Below are 7,184 nucleotides of genomic sequence, written 5' to 3'. Positions count from 1 at the left end.
AAAAGGTTGTGCCAAATACGCCTATGGTTATATATGTCTTTGGATAAGAAAATCCTTAGTTTTTCAAAAAAATCAAAGTTTGTTTCTGATAAGCCTTTGATATCTTAAACTTTCCTCAATAAAGAACATTTCCATCATCATTCAAAAATAAGAACTAATACTTTTGAAATTAGTATTTAAAATATACTACGAAACATCCGTTTATATTCATGACAGGTAAATCAACAATGTAGTTCAGTCTTTGGTGTTGATAGAGCTATGAATGTTCAGTCGTTGATTTTCTCTCGTATTTTTAAAAGCATTCGTTTGTCATTTTATTATGTTTATAAGTCTATCAACGACCTTCATCCTAAATATGACCAAAGAAAATAAAATGCATGTATGTTTTTAACAAATACCTCAAACTTTACCACACAGTTGATATTTGTGGTCTGAGCATCCATATAGTTTTGTTCGACTTCTCCTTTGGCGTTTCACATTCAAATCTTTAATCTTTGAACAAATAGTTAATATTGCGTCTGTGACGAGCTCAAATATGTCTTCAGTAATTTAGTCCAAGACCGTACCGAATCATTAATAATTGTCTTCTTATGGAATAACTCACGTCGTAAAATAATTGAAATATGTCTCGATTGATTTATTTACTTCATCATTGCGGAGAGGTAAAGGCTAAAAATTGAAAAAAAAAAACATTTTTGCGATTTTAACTTTTGTTATATCTTTACTTGTCAAAACCAAGAAAGCCATGTTACTCAATAATTCCAATTTATCCGTTGATATATAACAAATATTTATAACGATTGGATGGAACTGTGTTTTGTTGTTGTCGTGTAAATATTATGGCTGGTTCTAACAACCCTTTGATGTCTCAACAGGGGCGGACCCAGCCATTTTAAAAAGGGGGTTTCAACCAGAAATAAAGGGAGGGTTTACCATATGTACCCATTCGAAAGCATTAGTCGTAAAAAAGGTGGGTTCCAACTACATTACCTCCTATCCCTGGATCTGCCACTGCTTAAATTTTCCCCAATAAAGAACATTTTCATCATCATTCAAAAATAAGAACTTAATATTTTTAAATATTTTTTTTTATCTTTCCGCAGCGCATATGAATCTATGATGATCGTGACATGGATAATCGTGCCATTGGAAGCCTGCATGTCGTAAAGCCAAACAATTCTCCGTGTGATTCAGATGGTCTGGTTGTCCATGTCCCCAGTCTGTAAAAACAAGGGGAGTCTTACTTCCATTCCATTCCCAGTTCCCTTCTTTGGCTATATCAGTGGCACCAATAAAATAAATCGTATCTGTTACATCTGCAATAAGATACATTGACACTTGCCATTTGAAATGTATGTTTTCGGTTTTAATGTTTTCATTTCGTGTATTTCGAATTGACTTGGGACCAAAATTCAAGAGGGCGAATGATTTTAACATTTTGAAGTATGGACATAAACAGAATGCAAAACAGTCTAACGTGAACTTTGAGTGAATTGTGACGTTATACCATGAATAACACTTTGTATATTTTACGTGTAAGAAGGTTTTGGATCTGCTTTCATCAGGAACGCTCAAAGTCATATGTTTGATAGCCAGAATGTATAAGTAACGGTGCACGTGAGGAGCTAGATGACCTTATATTAATAACCAAATTGTCTGAAAGAGTTGGGCCATTAGTTACGTAATGATTCATTTATTTGTCAACGGATGATATAAAAAAGGTGTAAATTTGCAGATTGATTAATTGATTGGTTGATTGGTTGATTATTGGTGTTTAACGTCAAGGATAGCCATATTGACTATATACTTTATGAATAATCTTTTATAAATTGTGAGTTTCTCGGTGGAGAAGCTGTAGTACCAAAGACATAAACAACTAGACATCAATCTGCAACAATGAGTAAAACCGATAATTAACTTAAGAATGTAGCAAAGTGCTCTAACCAATGAACTAATAGGATTTTATGTTCCCAAATTGGGAAGATTGAATGTAAATCATGTTTTTAGTAAATTATTATCCTATTTATAGATGTTTACAGTTAAACATATTTTTTTCCATAAATGAGTTACAATTGATCTGAAGCCCATTTGTCAGCTACAGTGGATTATTGAATGAAAGTTAAATTTTTAAGCAAACAGAAAAGAAAACCAAAGTTTAAAGTTTACTTGTGCAGTACAATTGGTACTGTTAATGTTATTATGTGAATATTTAGAACTCCATGATTACAAATAAAAGCATTATCAAAGCAAAGTCAAAGATAAAAAGTTTAAAATAAAATCTAACATATGTCGTAACCTAATAAAACGCAAAACTCAGATAACTGTATTCGCAGCTATAAGAAGTAAGAATAGTCATTGTCAACATACCGATACATTAAAATAGGAAATTAAATTACTTTGGATTTTTGAATTTATTATTTGTGCTGTAAACAACCAAAAAGATCATTTCTCAATGAAATATTCTATACTTACATTCATATTCACAATAAAGAAACTTCTACAATTTCTACAATATCATTGTAGATATGGCATCTAATATCTAAAACACAATTCATACAAAATTCCAAAATTACAAGTAAGTCCTTTCACCATTAGGACTATCCCATAAATGAAATGCATAAAAAGGAAGTTATGCATCACTCAAAAACATTGTGCTAACGGTCGAACTTAATCACGAAAAAAGGGATTATCATTGTCTTACATTTAAATAAAAAGCCTCGGATAAATAATGAAATTATACAAAAGTAAAAACTAACGGCCTGATATAAGCTACACACCTAACAAAAATCAATCATTACAGAAGACATTTGTTAATTACAACTCATATCATAAATCATTCTATAGTGTAATATACAGAAAAGCTGGTAAGTCCAAAAGAGAATCGAAAGATACCAGAAGGACATTCAAACTCATAAGTCGAAAACAAACTGTCAAGGCCATGGCTAAAAAGGAAAAAGACCAACAGAAAAACAGACAAACAATAGTACACAAAACACAACATAGAAAACTGAAGACTAAGCAACACGACTCCCCAAAAAATGGGTGATCTCAAGTGCTCTGGAAAGGTACGTTAACCCTGTTGCACATGTGGCAAACTATTCTGTTGAACTTTAGAGGATTTAAAAAGATGTTGTAACAAAAGTTCCAACGATTCAACAGTAAATACAAAATTCAATAAGCAATTAATGGTAATAATTATTAGGTTGATAGTACCAATTCTTTGAGCGGGAAGAGTAAAATATGATAAGGTGTGCTGCAATTCACGCTTAACAAAAAGTACAGAGCACTGTAAGAATGACACACGTTGAAGGTCGTCACCAACACAAATTATAATCTAACTCTGCTGATGTATTTACCATCTCTAGACTTTAGATGACCTTTAACGAATTCGTTAGTTTCAGCATCTGGTATCTCGAGAAGTGCAGCATGTAAGGCTCTACAATGGAGCTGAAAGAATATAATCGAAAATAAATCTAAAATCATTTAATGCAAGCATAGCTCGTCAAGATACTCCAAACTTTGAACGAACGAACGAACAAACGCACGAACATTTAATGAAAGAATGAATGAATGAATGAATGAGTCATTGAATGAATGAATGGATGAATGAATGAAAAAATGAAAGAATGAATTAATGAATGAATTAGTCAATGAATTAATGAATGAATGAGTCAATGAATGTATGAATGGACGAATAAATAAATAAATGAATGATTGAATGATTGAATGAATAAATGAATGAAGGAATAAATAGATGAATGAAGAAATAAATGAATGAATGAATGAATGAATGAATGAGTCAATGAATGAATGAATGATTGACTGACTGACTGACTGACTGACTGACTGACTGAATGAATGAATGAATGAATGAATGAACGAAGAATGAATGAATGTGTTTGTTGTTGTGCTATGCATTTACTAATTTTGTGTCATGAATGGATACTTATCGATTTTTCTCTTGTGTATGAATAAATTCATCAATTTAAAAAAAAAATAATAAAAAACTAGAGGCTCTAAAGAGCCTGTGTCGCTTAGCTTGGTCTATGTGAATATTAAACAAAGGACACAGATGGATTCATGACAAAATTGTGTTTTGGTGATGGTGATGTGTTTGTAGATCTTACTTTACTGAACATTCTTGCTGATTACAATTATTTTTATCTATAATGAACTTGGCCCAGTAGTTTCAGGGGAAAATGTTAGTAAGAATTTACATATTTTATGAAAATTGTTAAAAATTGACTGTAACGGGCAATAACTCCTTAGGGGATCAATTGACTTTTTTGGTCTTGTTGACTTATTTTAAGGTCTTACTTTGCTGTACATTATTGCTGTTTACAGTTTATCTCTATCTTGAATAATATTAAAGATAATAACAAAAAACAGTAAAACTTCCTTAAAATTACCAATTCAGGGGCAGCAACATAACAACCGGTTGTCCGATTCATCTGAAAATTTCAGGGCAGATAAATAGATCTTGACCTGATTAACAATTTCACCCAAGTCAGATTTGCTCTAAATGCTTTGGTTTCAGAGTTATAAGCCAAAAACTTCATTTTAACCCTATGTTCTATTTTTTGCCATGGCGGCCATCTTGGTTGGTTGGACAGGTCATCGGACACATTTTTTAAACAAGATACCCAAATGATGATTGTGGCCAAGTTTGGTTTAATTTGGCCCAGTAGTTTCAGAGGAGACGATTTTTTTGTAAAAGATTACTACGTTTTACGAAAAAATGGTTAAAAATTGACTATAAAGGACAATACCGCCTAAAGGTCAAGTTGACTTATTTCTAAATCTTACCATGCTGAACATTATTGCTGTTTACAGTTTATCTCTATCTATGATAAAATTCAAGATAATAACCAAAAACAGCAAAATTTCATTTAAATTACCAATTCAGGTGGAGAAACCTAACAACGGGTTGTCCGATTCATCTGAAAATTTCAGGTCAGATAGATCTTGACCTGATAAACAATTTTACCTCGTCAGATTTGCTCTAAATGGTTTCTGAGTTATAAGCCAAAAACTGCATTTTACCCCTATGTTCTTTTTTTAGCCATGGCGGCCATCTTGGTTGGTTGGCCAGGTCACAGGACACATTTTTCAAACTAGATACCCCAATAATGGTTGTGGCCAAGTTTGATTTCATTTAGCCCAGTAGTTTCAGAGGAAAAGATTTTTGTAAAAGTTAATGACGACGGACGCCAAGTGATTAGAAAAGCTCACTTGGCCCTTTGGGCCAGGTGAGCTAAAAATGAATAATTAAATGAAAAAAATAACCTCTGCATTTATCCACGTTTCCTGTATGGTCGAAAATAAGAAGCAGGTGTTTCTCCACACAACCCAGTCAGTGTGACATCTAGCTGAAAGTAAAAAAAAAAAACCCACGAAATTATATCTACGTTTGATCTATGATTGTATGATTTATATAATGAACAACACGTTTCTGGATCAGAATTAATGTATGAACTCTTAAAGAGATCACTCCCAGTTTATGGTGTGGTTCGGTTTGCTAAGTATTTAGTTTTCAATGTTGTGTCTTCTGTACTATTATTTGTCTGTTTGTCTTTTTATTTTTAGTCATGACGTAATCAGTTTATTTTCAATCTATCAGTTTGACTGTCCCTTGTTTAAAGCAATAATAAAGGTGTCAGAATTGATAAAGCAAGAAGAATGTTGCACATCTTTGTGACAATTCTAGTATTGTTCAAATATCGGCAAGTGTGCACTGTCTGAACGACAGCATGCTCTAGACGTCTGTTAATGTCTTATCTACAATTCAGTTCAATATATTTGATAAGATTTTTTTATGCCATGTCTTTCCAAAAGTGAAGAAGTAAAATCATGTTTAATAGGTCATTAGCATGTCAGTTGAAGTCCAACAGTCAATTAAAGAAGTTCGCTTGTCATGTTTGGTATTTTTGTCAGATTTTCGGACACTGACAACATCATAAAATTATGTGAACGCAAGATGTTTGTGATCGTATAAAAATCATAATATAACAAAAGGGAAAATTATTGATAAAAATACATTATTGCATTCAATCAAAGACACAAACAAGAATCTCAACTTCATGTTAGTAAGTATAATTATCAGTGTAATAGAATATATTGAATTTGATTAACCGGCACTTCAACTTTGATTAAGATTTCATCTGTAGATCATTCTGCAAGAAAAGAGTAATTATTTGATTTATAACATTAATATGTTTTTACAGCTGGCTTGATATGACTTGTATGCGTTTCTGCTTTCTTTCTTTTATCTATTGTCAATGTAAAACATTTGTAATTATTTACATTTCTTCTTTGTGGGGACGAAGCGTCGTTCACGTATGGGGTTAAATTGAGGACGTTACACTTTTATCATAAAAATGCCAGGAACAGAAGGTAAATATAACAAAGAACGGATAAAAAGATTTTCCTCCGACAGTTATTTTATTCCCTATATTTATGTTTTGTCCGTGAATTTATATTTATGTTTTTTAACACTATAATTGAAACTTACTTTTCTCTAACCACATTGGAAAAGTGACATTCACAAAATTGTCTCCCAGTTAGACATGGGCTCCCTCGTATTAAAATCTGATATTTCAACGTTAATTAATAATCTGAATTCATTAGATTCTTTCATCGTAATTGATATTGACAATTCGTTGCATACACACTTGCATTTCCAGTCTTGTCTTGCCTTACAAAACTATTACACAGTTTCGTATGATATTAAAATTTCTTATGGAAGTAAACTGTTAACAAGTAAAACAAGACACGGAATAGAGTTTTATATTATAATTTCAATCAGAATTATTTCAAATATCTATATTAAGGATTAACAGTATTATTTTGGAGATTTTATGTTGTCAACTCTTCATTTACGGCTTTGTTATTCCTTTTCTTACGTATATCAGTAAATTTTTGATACCCAATTTAACATAGACTAAAGATAGATAACCAATGACTCTGACCGTGAACTGTTATTTCGGTAGTTATCGACTCGCTGATTAAAATTTGCCTGCAAGGCAAAAATAAAAAAAAGGAAAAAAGAACGTATTATTACATTGCACTGTTGCCTATTGTAATTGAAAAACCATAAAATGTTGTAAAGATTTAAATATATATACATTTTGCACTGCACATTTGCAATAGACTAACAAACTTCATACAAATTTAAAAAAAAAAAA

At 31.7% G+C, this 7,184-nt stretch overlaps 1 long non-coding RNA gene across 1 annotated transcript; it reads right to left on the bottom strand.

Annotated features, from left to right (window-relative positions):
- Window positions 1-1,072: 1,072 nt before the first annotated feature.
- Window positions 1,073-5,373, bottom strand: LOC143074427 (uncharacterized). Its single transcript, XR_012977854.1, has 3 exons — window positions 5,287-5,373; window positions 3,357-3,447; window positions 1,073-1,316 (listed from the first exon to the last, which is right to left on the bottom strand). It is a non-coding gene; the product is annotated as an uncharacterized LOC143074427 (long non-coding RNA).
- Between the last annotated feature and the right edge of the window lie 1,811 nt (window positions 5,374-7,184).

The sequence above is a fragment of the Mytilus galloprovincialis genome, chromosome 5, assembly GCF_965363235.1.
Source record: "Mytilus galloprovincialis chromosome 5, xbMytGall1.hap1.1, whole genome shotgun sequence".
NCBI classification, from domain to species: domain Eukaryota; kingdom Metazoa; phylum Mollusca; class Bivalvia; order Mytilida; family Mytilidae; genus Mytilus; species Mytilus galloprovincialis.
Note: the sequence above shows the minus strand (reverse complement) of the source record. Positions and strands in the feature narration are given on the sequence as shown.